The sequence below is a fragment of the Ictidomys tridecemlineatus genome, chromosome 4 (genome assembly GCF_052094955.1).
Source record: "Ictidomys tridecemlineatus isolate mIctTri1 chromosome 4, mIctTri1.hap1, whole genome shotgun sequence".
Lineage (NCBI taxonomy): Eukaryota > Metazoa > Chordata > Mammalia > Rodentia > Sciuridae > Ictidomys > Ictidomys tridecemlineatus.
The window spans coordinates 57463037-57476687 of record NC_135480.1 but is presented as its reverse complement, the minus strand read 5'-3'; the positions used below and the strand labels follow the sequence as shown (position 1 = coordinate 57476687).

General features: G+C 38.6%; 2 pseudogenes; one reads left to right on the top strand and one right to left on the bottom strand.

Moving 5' to 3' along the window:
- Positions 1-287: 287 nt before the first annotated feature.
- LOC101976608 (serine/threonine-protein kinase 38 pseudogene) lies at positions 288-5175 on the bottom strand (annotated as a pseudogene).
- A 2838-nt stretch (positions 5176-8013) lies between these two features.
- LOC144376819 (olfactory receptor 52L1-like) lies at positions 8014-9008 on the top strand (annotated as a pseudogene).
- The last annotated feature ends 4643 nt before the right edge of the window (positions 9009-13651 follow it).

Sequence of the window (13651 nt, the reverse complement as noted above, 5' to 3'; positions counted from 1 at the left end):
CAGCTGTTTATGGCCAATGTAGTAGAATTGGCTGTCATTGTTCTTTCAGATTTCAGATATATTGTGGAAGAAAATCCACTTACTATCACATTTCAGGAAACTTTATTAATGACATATTGATGGGTTCCATAAACTTCTTGGAAAAGCGTAAGAGGAAAACTCTGATGTTATAGAAAGAATTCTGCTCCTCTCAGGAGTCCATGACAAGGGTCCTATTTTGCTGCTTTCATGTAGGAAGGTATTTCCCCATCACCTCCCTCCCCCCAGTTTTCAATCAGGTCCCCTAATCACTTGTATGTGTAATTGATGAAGATCCAGTCTTTGTCTTGTCATCAGTCTCAGGGTGATTACTTGCAGCCACTGTTGGCTTAAGAATATCAGATTCTGGAAATTGATCAAAGTTTGAGATATCATCTGTTCTTTTAATTTTCATAGATATTGCAGCATCTCCTTAATATGTTCCCAGTCAACACCTTCAAAAAAAGAATAACTTTTTATTTCCTCAACTCCAGAGGCTTCAATTCTATGTTCCCATTCATAGCAGAATCTCCAAATCGAATCCTTGGCTTTCTTAGAGATGGGAACTTCTGGAGGAAAAAATCAAAATTTCTTTCCAGTTCATCACCTTCTTACATGTCTTTTAAGGGGCCTCAGAAAAGTGGGTAGCTGATGAGCATCTCATACATGATCGCTTCAAGTGACCACCAACCCCAGAGTTTGTTGTACCTGGTCTGCATGAATACCTCTGGAGCAATGTGCTCAGGAGTGCCTACTGTGGAGAAGGCTAGTTGACATCTGTTTCTTTCCCAGGTTTCTGCATTCCTTTTGGAGTTCAGATTCTGGAAAGTGAAACCACTCAGGGGGACTATGGTTCAGATTCCTATAAAATTCTGTCTAATGTGCTTTTTTCAGTCCTGTGCAAAGGCAGAAAGTTTCACATGGCCCTTACTGTCCAAGAGAAGGTTCTCTGGTTTGATGTCTCTGTGGATGAATTCAAGTTGGTGAATAGAGTCTATGGTTAATAGATTTTATGGCTACTTTCTGCTATAGAAAACTTAGTTTTCTCTTTGGTCAGAGTGGCTTTTTTTTCTTCCCCCAGTATTCATGTACTTTATTTCTCTTAAATTTTTTTTCCATAGGTTTGTTGAGGTAAAATTGAAGTACAATAAAACACAAATATATGAAGTATGCAATTTGATCAGTTTCAACCTGTATGTAAACAATACAATCAATATTAAAAGTATTTCTATTACTTTTTAAAAAATTTTGAAATCATGCGGAATTTATTTCCTGCATTATTTATTACATTAGAATTCAATCACCTTAAGATATATAGAACCCCATCCCCACATGTCAACTATTTCAAAATTAAATGGCACACTTATAAATATCTCAAAGGTCAAGGAAGAAAATATAAGAAAAATAAATAAAAAGTGCTTTAAACTAAGTGATAATAAAAGCTTAAAATATCATGATCTCTGGAATGAAACAGTACTTAGATTAATATTTATAACTTAAAGTACTTGTATCAGAAAGAAGCTAGAATAACAAATGATTTTCAAATTATGTAGCAGGAAGGAAAAATAAGAGTAGGAGCAGAAATATATAAAATAGAGAAGAAATAATATAGCTAAAATTTGATAAAAATCAAACAATTCTAATCAAGAAAAAAACATAGCACCCAAAAACCAAATAACCTAATTAACAAGTAGGCTAAGGGACTTAACAGACACTTTACAGAAGAAGAAATATAATCAGTCAACAAATATATGAAAAAATGTTCAGCAACTCTAGCAATTAGAGCAATGTAAATCAGAACTACACGGAGATTTCATCTTACTACAATCAAACTAGCAATTAGCAAGAATACAAGCAACAGAAAAATAAATGTTGGTGAGGATGTGTGGGATAATGTACATCATAACATTGCTGGTGGAACTTTATATTGGTGCAACCACTATGGAAAATGGATTGGAGATTCTTCAGAAAACTGGGAATGGAACCACCATTTTACCCAGTTATCCCACCCCTCAGTTTATACCCAAAGGACTTAAAAACATCTTACCACAGTGACACAGCCACATCAATGTTTATAGCAGCCCATTCACAATAGCTGCACTATGGAACTAACCTAGGTGTCATTCAACAGATGAATGGATAAAGAAACTGTGGTTTGGTTGTGGCTCAGCAGTACAGTGCTTGCCTTGAACCTAGGAGACCCTGGGTTCGATCCTCATCACCACATAAAAATAAATAAGTGAAACAAAGGTATTGTGTCCAACTACAATAAAAATAAATATTAAAAAGAAACTGATATATATATATATATATATTACTCAGCCTTAAAGAAGAATGGAATCATGACATTTGCAGGTAAATGAATAGAACTGGAGAATATCATGTTAAGCAAAATAAAACAACCCCAAAGAAGCAAAGGATGAATGTTTTCTCTGATATGTGAATGCTAAATCACCATAAAGCAGGGGGTGTGGGCTAGAGAAGAATACTTTGGATTAGATAGGATGGAGTGAAGGGAGGAGAGGGGGTTGGGAGTAAGAAGGATAGTAGAATGAATAGGACATTATTACACTACATGTATATGTGATTACATTACCAATGTGTTTCTATATCATGTACAAGCAGAATAATGAGAAGTGATACTCCATTTATGTATGATGTGTCAAAAAACATTCTACTGTCATGTATAACTAATTAGAAGAAATAAAAAAAAGTTTTTTAAAAGTGACGTGATTATGAATTTCCAGCAGTCAACACTCCTAAGACCTGGAGAACAGGTGCACTGAAACACAGTATCCATTAAACAATTTACTGGGGTCCCGGATTGTTCTGTGACAATGAGAAGTCTGAACTCCAGAGCACTTTGGAATTTCCCAGGTCATTGAACAGGAGGTTTTCTATCCCAGCCTTCAAGATATGCAGGATGATGCAGGGGTCATAACTAACAGTGGACAGAGGTGAACCCCTATTTAGGTATGGGTGCCACTACCTGCTCTGCCTCTCTGCCTAACCACTCATACCTGAGGGCAGTATCCTTAGCTTCAGGCACCTCCTGCCAATCTTTACACCAACTTTGGTTTTGTCCAGGCGTGTCTGGAGCCCTCTGGGACCTGCAATTTGTAATAACACCCTACCTTCCCAGTGCCCTGTCCACAGTCACCGTCCCTGCCTTGGGTAAACATCAAGAATGGATGCTCAAGGTAAAAGTGAGAGAACCAGCCATAAGACAGTCCATGGGATTTCAGGTGGGGAAAATGAGGTCAGACTTGGGGCTTATCATTTGAGGGGAAGACTACTGAGAACTTTTGTTTTCCTCAGAGGCCTTGTGATGGGGTTATTTCTTGGCCTGGTTAATGTGGTTCTGAGTCTCCCAGTGCCTCTGGTTTAGCATCTCTTACTTTTATTTCCTCCTGAGACAGAATAGTTTTCCCAGGTCTGACCTGGGCACTGACAGGGAGCGTCAAGCACAAAAAGAGAGATCAGAGGAGGACACATTGCTGCAAGCCAACCTGTGGGTTGACAGATGCCTATAGATGTCATCAAACCTTTGGGGTCAGCTTGAGGCAGTCACGGGGCATTCAGCATGGTCTTGGGTCGGCATTCTCACCAGCACATATGGTGCAGGAGGACACAATCAGTGCTAGTCTTGCCAGGTCTAGAACTCATGTTTCCTAACTTTGGGAAACTTTAACTGCACAGACCTTGAGTGAGGTCTTTGATTTTTCCTTGAGTGTCAGAGACTGCAATGAAGCCTTCTGAACAAAACACCTGATCCTCATTGTCGGTGCCCAGCTAGTGCAGAAGGACTTCATGGAAATCTGGGAATCCCTGGAGCTGAGCAGAGAAGGCTGAAGTGGAAAGTTTCTGAGTCCAGGCATTTTGTCTTTCCTCAATTCTCTCTGTGCTGCTAAGTCTCTCTCAAGCCTGACTTCAGACGAAAATGTGCATTTTCAAGGACATCCCAGAGACCAGGGAATATTGGTCAGGCATGGTGTATCAATTACCTATGTGTCTCAGGTCTGTTCTCTGGAGCTCTACCTCTGAATGCTTGACGTTTATTATCTTCCTTTCTTATTAGGCCAGTATCATGGACACTCTGCTTCTGTGCCCTCCTCCAATAGCTATCTGTGCTATTGTCTCTTCCTCTTACTCAGTCTCATGGAATCCAGGCCTCTGTGGGACACAGCCACATCAATGTTTATAGCAGCAAAATTCACAATAGCTAAACTGTGGAGCCAACCTAGATGCCCATCAGTAGATGAATGGATTAAAAAATGTGGCATATATACACAATGGAATATTAGTCAGCAATAAAAGAGAATAAAATGGCATTTGCATGTAAATGGATGGTGTTGGAGAAGATAATGCTAAGTGAAGTTAGCCAATCCCCAAAAAAACAAATGCCGAATGTTTTCTCTGATATAAGGAGGCTGATTCATAGTGGGGTAGAGATGGGGAGCATGGGAGGAATAGATGAACTCTAGATAGGACAGAGGAGTGGGAGGGGAAGGGAGGGGGCAGGAGATTAGCAAGGATGGTAGAATATGATAGACATCATTATCCAAAGTAAATGTATGAAGACACAAATTGGTGTGAATATACTTTATATACAACCAGAGATATGAAAAATTGTGCTGTATATGTTTAATAAGACTTGTATGAAAATTGTTGTCATTTATTTTTTAAAAATCAATTTAAATTTTTTTTTAAAAAGAAGAGAATTAAGAAGGGTCATGTTACATCAAAGAAGAGACTTTCTGCTTAGTGACAGTAGTGATCCCTCATGATCAAAGGAATTCCCTCATATCTCACACACATCTGGAACTCCTCCCTGGCTTCTCAAGGTAGAGAGGTTCAGCAAGGCTGGTTCTGTCACAAAGCTCCCAGAGTATCTCTTAGCTTGAAGAACACTGAGGCATAGCCCCCTCCCTGCTCAAGAGACGCTCCACTGTCTGTTACATCATCCTTATCCCTTAAGTTGAGCCTCTGACTTGCCAGGTTCCCACAATTCTCAGTTCCTTTAAGACACTCATGTTCTTATTCATTTATTCTTTAATTTAGTCATGTGGGTGTTTATTTCACCAACATTCCTTAGTACCAACTAGATTCTAGGCCCTTCTGAAGTTTGTGCTGGGGCTGCTCCAGTAAGGAAGGCATGGTCCCGACTCCTCAAGGACTGACACTGACTGGTTTTACAGTGTGGAGTGATCAGTGCACTGACAAAGCAGTGAGGAGACTGTGATGGGAAAGTGCAGGAGCCACGTCCTGCTGCCTCACAGCACTGGAGGACAGCCTCATGGAAGAGAAGCTGCTTGCACTAGATTTACAAAAACAAGTAGGAGCTGAGCAACATCAGTGCTTTGCTTATGGATCGCTTTGCTTCTTGGTCAGAGAGTTAAGGGCATCTTCCCCTTCAGGTTCCTGGGAATAAAGTCCCTTCTGCTTTTCCTCTAAGGAGCACAGAGACAATTCTTGTTACTTTAACAGCTAATATTTAACAAGAAGTTCTAGGCTTTTACTGTGGCTCAGGAGTCACCAAGGACAAAGAAGAGGCAGGATATACTCAGAAGAAGCTTCTCTGAATCTCTCCTGTACCCACAGGTGGGCTTCAGCCTCAGTGCTCCTTGGATGCTGCCTGTGTTAAGGCCAGGGTGCCCAGCACGTGTGTAGCTGCTCTTTCACTTCTCAGCTAAAAGACGGGAAATGGCCTTAAACTCGTGGCAGAAGAGGGTAGCTAAGAAAGCAATCAGCTGTCTCATGGGTGAAATGTTAAGTACTGAAAGGTGAATTTTTGTAGAATTATAGATTCCCCTGGAGGTCTCAATAGTAATGTCACTGCTTTTCTAAACTGATTCTGGATGAAAAACAAATACAGAGAGATACATACCCACCAGGCAGTTCATATTTTATTGCTGATATTTTTAGAGTTTTGTGGCAGTATTTAAACATTATTGATTTAGGAAAAGGCACCTGGAATGATCTATGGGTGCTCAATCCACAAAAACTGAGGCTTTCTTGATTATATTTACATATACATGTGTAAACACTGAACACAGGAAAACATTATTTCAGAGTGCCATCTGTCTTTTAAAACCAACATGTAGACACAAACGTACAGATTCAGATTTTTGTGTTGGTGCTTGAGGGGTTAATCAAGTTGTTAAGTAGAACACCAAATTATTTGGCACTTGATGTTTACATGGAGGGTGACAGAGACTGAATTATTGTAGCATCATGATGAGAGACAGACACAACAACAATCTGAAACTCAGAGATTCATGTAGATAAAGAAAAAAGAAATCTGTGATCTCATACTAAGTCATCTCTTATTATTACTGTTAATAACTATCTTTATAGAATTACTTATGTATCAAGACTTTACATGTATTTCATTAATATTTATTATAAACCTGTGATTTGATCTTATTTATCCTAAGATAAAGCCTTTGAGAGTTTAAGTAGACTGCCAACAATTCATTCCTAGAATATGAAATGGAAACAGCTTACACCTGAATCCTTTAGTCCCTGATGCTTGTGTTTATTTTACTACATTGTGAAGTGCCCTCCATACTAACTTGTAATTACCAAGTTTAATTAACCATAATCCTTTCTGTGAAAACAAACCATTAAGATATTGAAAAGAGTTTTATAGTAATGATAAATCAGAAATTTGGATGAACAAAGGATGATCATAGAATTAAGAGTTCCTAATATAATGGGCATTGACCTAACAGAGTCAATGAATCTTCCTAAGAGGTGGGAGAGAGTGGACTCAAGTTTGATGGATGAGAACTATTAATTCAGATAAAGGAAGAAAATGAAAGAATACACGAAGGGAATATACAAAATAGAGTGGTCTAGTGGTAATCCCAGGAGTTTTAGAATGTCTAAAACAAAACATTTAACATATGGGAACATGTTAAATAGAAGACACAAGTAATACACAAAGACGGTCTTCAAAACTTCATGTGCTTGTCCTAAAAATGTGACTATTCATACAGGGAATTCATGAACAATTTTGACCATTGGAGTAACATGATGACATTTGAATTTTAGGAAAAAACCTTTAACTTCAGGATTGATAGTAGATTGGGGAGAGACCCAAAGCTACAACAGAAACACCTAATAACAAAGTCCAGGTGAAAGAAGTTGGGAGTGTGTGCTAAAGCTGGACTTCAGGGGACAAGGAAAAGGAGAGGCTATAAGAGATGCAAAAAAAATAAAAGTAAATAAGTCATTAGGAATTGGTGAAGGGGCAAAAAGGACGAAAGAAAAAAATGAGTAAGGAGAGTTTCCAACTTTCTGGATGAAGTTGGAAAGGTAGATAGTGATATAACTCACAAAAATATAGACAAGCCATAGAAAAAATTTGGGAAGAATAGGTAAGTTTGTCCAATCTTGGATATGTTGACTGCATAGTCATGAGAGTAATTTGTTTCAGACTTAAAAACATAAGTTTGGAAGAAATGTAAGTATTTAAATGTTAAAAGTATGTGAATGGGTGAACTTAATTCAGACATAATGTTCAATTTTGTGAAACGAAGAGGGGATGGAACCCTGGACTCAATCTCTAATGAGATGGAGAAGATGGTGGGCCTGGGGTCAGAGGAGGAACAACTGTAGAGTGCCATGTTGGGGAAACTTAAGGAGACTAGTTCCAAAAGAAACAGATGGACTTATTAGCATCCAGAGAATGAATGAGGTCAGTTTTTTCAAATGAACAGTTCTGAAATACAAATAATTGAATGGTAAAGTATAAGAATCTCTCCCAAAGGCAGCATGTGTTTATTCTTATCTCTTAGAAAAACTAGATTTATCTTAATTCAGACATGTACAAGTCTCCCCTGTAAGAAGAGTATCTTCAGGAAAGGGGATTTTTTTTCTTTATTTCTAACCATATCCTCTTGTGTTGCAGCTCAAGGTGCTTCATTCTTCTGGTGCAGAGGGCAGCCAGAGCTGGACTATGTGGTAACATATCAAGAGTGAAAAAAAATCATGACGTTAGTTTCTTTTCCCTTTTCCCTCTCTAAGCCCTTTATGATGGCCCTTAGCAATTCTAGCTGGAGGCTAACCCAGCCTTCCTTTTTCCTGGTTGGTATTCCAGGTCTAGAGGAGACTCAGCACTGGATAGCTTTCCCCTTGGGTGTCCTTTACTTCCTTGCTCTAGTGGGCAATGTTACCATTATCTTCATCATCTGGGCTGAGCAATCCTTGCACCAACCCATGTACCTCTTCTTGGCCATGCTAGCTGCCATTGACCTTGTCCTGGCCTCCTCCACTGCACCCAAAGACTTTGAAGTGCTCCTGGTCCATGCTCATGAGATTGGATATGTTGTCTGACTGACCCAGATGTTCTTCATTCATGCTTTCTCCTCCATGGAGTCGGGTGTCCTGGTGGCCATGGCTCTGGATCGCTATGTGGCCATTTGCCATCCTCTGCACCATTCCACCATCCTGCATCCAGGGACCATAAGGCAAATTGGGATGGCAGTGCTGGTGCATGTATTAATCCTCCTCATCCCCTTCCCCATCCTCCTTCAGAGCCTTATCTTCTGCCAGACCACAGTCATAGGCCATGCCTATTGTGAACATATGGCTGTGGTAAAACTTGCCTGTTCAGAAACCACAGTGAACAGAGCCTATGGGCTGGCAGTGGCACTTTGGTGGTTGGGCTAAATGTCCTGGCCATTGGTGTCTCCTATGCCCTCATCCTCCAGGCAGTGCTGAAGGTACCAGGGAGTGAGGCTCCACTCAAGGCCTTTAGCACATGTAGGGCTCATGTTTGTGTCATCTTGCTCTTCTATGTCCCTGGAATATTCTCCTTCTTCACTCACCACTTTGGCCACCATGTACCCCATCATGTCCATGTTCTTCTGGCCACCCTGTACCTCCTTGTGCCACCTGCCCTCAATCCTCTCGTCTATGGGGTGAAGACTCGGCATATCTGTCAGCGAGTGCTCAGGGTGTTCTATGTTAAAGGATTGGTCTGAACCTAATCTAGTTAGTTTCTTCAGAGGTTCCTGACACAGGCACAGCCAAGAACTCATGGTTGTATGGATTATATGGATAGAGGCCACTCTACAATGAAGAGTCCTTCTAGTCCTACTAGCCCCATGCCAACAACAGCCCCTAGGCATTTGGCTCCACGTTCTGTTGGCATGTATCTGGATAGCTGGATCATGAAGAGGCCCCACTCCTTGACACACACACTTTACATATTTTTTCTCCTGGTGCCCACAGTTGTCTACTCCGTTTTTCAGAGTGATTTCAGAATAAGATAAATGACAGCTCTGATTATGACATCTTTCCTACAACCCTGTCTAGAATGGGAATGGAAAGTCCCAAGTTTTGCTCAGTTTTAGAGCATCTTCAAACCTTCTAAGTTTGACAGTGAGCTCCAAATCACTGGACTCCTGGGTAGCAGCTTATTTCCCTTCCTTCCCTCCATTCTCCATTGTGATACTTCTATTCATAGCCTTACCACCCCAACCCTCAAGCAACAAAAATAACAATTTCAAAAATAAAAAATTATAATAAACTAAAAATGGAAATAAAACAGAGTGAAAATAGTTAATACAAAATAAAGAATAAAAACAGGTGTGTATTTAAAAATAATATCAGAGCTAGAAAGAGGGAAGGGCTATGTGTGGGTGAAATAAATTAGACAAAATTACATCTGTTGATGTACATGTCCTTTCATATCCTCCTAGAGTGATCCATTTGCTGCTGTTCTAACCCCTCAAATGTCTCCCCAAAGCTTCTTCCAGAACAATATGAGTAAAATCAATTTAGATCATTCCACTCTGTCCTTCTGTGGTCCCAGGGAAGGTCTATGGATAAAAATATATATATATTAGACTTAAGTTTCATTGTTTCCTTACAGTATTTCAGCTGCATTAGTATATAATGTATTTTCTCTCACTCCTGTTACATTACACATATTCTTACCTCAATCAGAAAATATGTCCCTGCTTTTTTTCTAATGCTTTTGTCTTACTTTGTCTGAGTGTCACATGTTCTCTGTTATTAGAGTCTTAGACACATTGAGATTATTCTCCTTGTTCTTTACTCCTTTGAACACAACTATTAAATCCCTTAGCTCTTCTATCAGCCTTCTGTCACCAGCATTTCAATCCTCTGCTCCACCTCTAATCTCAGGACATTTTGCACATTTTCTCAGAGAATCAGTAACAGCTATAGGACAAAAAATGAGTAGTAATGAGACAAAAATCTGAGTTCACTTTTTCTGTCGCCTCTCACTTTGCTCCTTTGGTGGTTTCTGTCTCAAATGTTCGTCCTTCCATGGGCAGAAAGATGTAAGATAAGGGAATGAATTTTCTGAGGCAGGAGTAGGATTGGGTGTGAAAGGACACTTAATGAAGATGTGAGGGATCCAACTAAACACCAAATGGAATTTTAAATTTCTTAGGGTGTTTCCTTGAGCTTCCAGCAACCTGCATCACTAATTTTCTTATGTTTTACCTAAACACAGGCCAAATGTCACTTCTTACAGATGAGCACATCTACATATGGTTCCATTTGCACAACTCCAGGTGGAGAAGCAGAGTCTTATTATGACAAATTCTCTCATTAAAGAAGTAAATTCACCCTTTTCTCAAATATCTACATGTGAGCACTGATGTCAGACTAATCCTGATCCTGCCTCCACTAGTTCAGCTCTAGGTTAGCTCCGCTAGTTTTACACATCAGATTGACATCCCTGCAGCATTGCTCCGTTCTGGCCTCCATTCCCCCAGGATGGACAATCTGATTCTCGAGTAGAGGTTTGGAGCTCTACAGCTCTCCCCTGAACCTCATCATTCTTGAACCAAAGATCTTAGTGTAACCCATATCACCCTTGTTAATAGCAAATCTCATCAGGTAAAATGACAAAAACTGATACATTATTGAACCCTTATCATATAGTGTAACAATTAAAGAACAACTTTTCACACTTAGGGTCTCCCTTTAGTTCCCTTTCTCAATACACGCCTGAACTGTACTTTGCTTCTGGTTTGACCTACAGACTTCTAACACATGTGTCTTTCTGATCTCAATACACAGGAGTATACGATAATGAAGATACATTTCTTTGAAAACATTAGAGAAGCAATGTACAGAGGAAAATAATAAAGTGGGTTGCTACTTATAAGTTAGAAGCATGTTTTAGACTCTGGTTGAGAAACTCTTCATAAATTAGGTCATCTAGAACATTGAAAAATCAGGAAAAACTGTTTATTAATAGAGGAGTTATCATCCTTCTTAAATGAGAATACTAACTCAGATTGAGATCTGTGAGTCAAAAGTCACACATCTTATAAATGGCAAAACTGATGTGCTCAGGGGTTAAAATAAATCAATCACATTCCAAGATAAGCAGAATTAGCAGGTGCAGTGGCACACATCTGTAATTCCAGTGACTGAGGAGACTGAGTCATGGCCAAGTTGGAGGCCAACCTCAGCAACTTTAATTTTAAGTTAGAGTGAGACTCTAACTTAAAATAAAAATAAAAACTGGTCATGTAACTAGCGGTAAATTACTTCTGGCTTCTATCCCCAGTAGAAAAAAAATATATATATATATAGTGCCAAAATATGAACCCTTAGATTTTATGGTATTCAAGTTTGCGTTGAACTGTGAGTTATATGCAGCTTTTTGTTAAGTGTTTTGGAGAATATATTAATGACTTGGTTCACTGAGCCATTTTCAAAGAATACAAGAAGCAAACTGTCATGTTTTATTAACTTTTATTCAACAAATGTAACAGTATGTAAAGCAATATGTAAATTGAAAAGATGACTAAAACTCTTGACCAGATTCAGAGAGGTTTACAATCTAATATCTGTGAGAGATGAACACATACTCATAACTTAAGATGGCCAGATCAATTCCATTGGGGTGAATAAAATAAGGCACTGTGGAGTAAGCATAGTCTAAACTGAGACTCTTAGAGTGGGCTCAGTGTGTCAAATAAAGACATTAGTGTTAAGATTTCTGTGTAGAAAAGGCTACTTTAAATATATATATCAGCAAGTGGGAGCATAATCTAGAAAAGCATGAGTTAGGAGCTGGCAGAGGAACAAGTGAAGGGAAGAGTGCTTGAAAAGTATTGTGTTTTGATTGGGCTCTGTCTTGGGAGTTGCAAACAGAAAATGGAGAATAAAGATATTATTTTAATGAAAGACAACATCATAGAAATGATAAATTACTTTATAAGTCCTCCAAGAAAAGTTGGGTCAACCCAGATCAGCTAAGTTGGAAAGCATTCTCAAAGAACTCATAAAATACTACATATATGAAGCCCTCAATTACTATCCCAAAAAGGACCTGGTTACTAATGTAAATTAATACCAGGAAATATCAATCAATCACCACCAATCAATCAGTCACAAACACTTTCAGAGCATGATTGGGATGAGAACTCTAAAGAGTTAAAAACATTTGTTCTCATTTAGCCACCCACTAATTCAAATGCCTGCATTCTGTAGAAAGCTACACTGGCCCTAGGTCAAGATATGAAGATTGACACAACAGAACTTCAAATAGAATTAGGAATACAATTTAAGGTATATCAAAGAAATGAAGGAAAGGATGAGACTGTAGATGGTACCTGAAATCTGACAGAGGAACCAGGTAAGACAGTATGAAATTAGACACTGATAACTGGGCGGAGGGAGGACACAATATTTCACTTAAAATAAGACACACTCCAGTCAAAATAGCAAATAATAATAAATTTTGGAGAGCATGTGGGGAAAAATTTACACTCATACATTGTTGGTGGGACTGCAAATTAGTACAACCACTCTGAAAAGCAGCACAATAGCCAAACTATGGATGCAACCTAGGTTTCCTTCAACAGATGAATAGATAAAGAAAAATGTGGCATATATACACAAGGGAGTATTACTCAGACATAAATAAAATGAAATTATTGCATTTCCCAGCAAATAGATGGAACTGGAGGATATAATGCAAAGAGAAATAAGCGAGTTATGAAAGTCAAAGGTCAAATATTTTCTCTGCTCTGCAGAAACTAATCCAAAATAAGGTGAGAGGGAAAGAGAAAAGAAAACAAAAGGAAAGAAATATTTCATCAAAATAGAAGAAATATCAGTAGAGTAGGCAAAGGGGATTGTGGAGGAGGAGGAAAGAAATATAGGAAAATGGAAGAAGAATGGAATGAATTTGTCTGAACTTTCATATGTACATACATGAGTACACCACAGTGAATCCCAACAACAAGTATACCCCAAAACACAAATTTTAAAAAATATTATAAATAAACTCCAGAAAAATCATTAGAACTAGAGGGAGAGAAGCATGGAAGGGGAGAGCTGGAGGTGCTAGTGAACGAATTAATGCAAATTATATTCCATGCTTTTGTGATTATATCAAAACGTACCCTAATGTTATCTATAACTAAAAAGAATCAATTAAAAATATATTTAAAAACATGTACCCATGAAAATATAAATCATTCTAGAATTTAATAAAATTCATTACAAATAAGGAAAAAACTAAAGAAAATTTTTACAGCAGAGAAGTGGCCTTAAGTATAAATGATAATGATTTCTATCAGGGAGAAAAAAAGAGGTGTATAACACATGCCACTCACTCTACATCAGACGA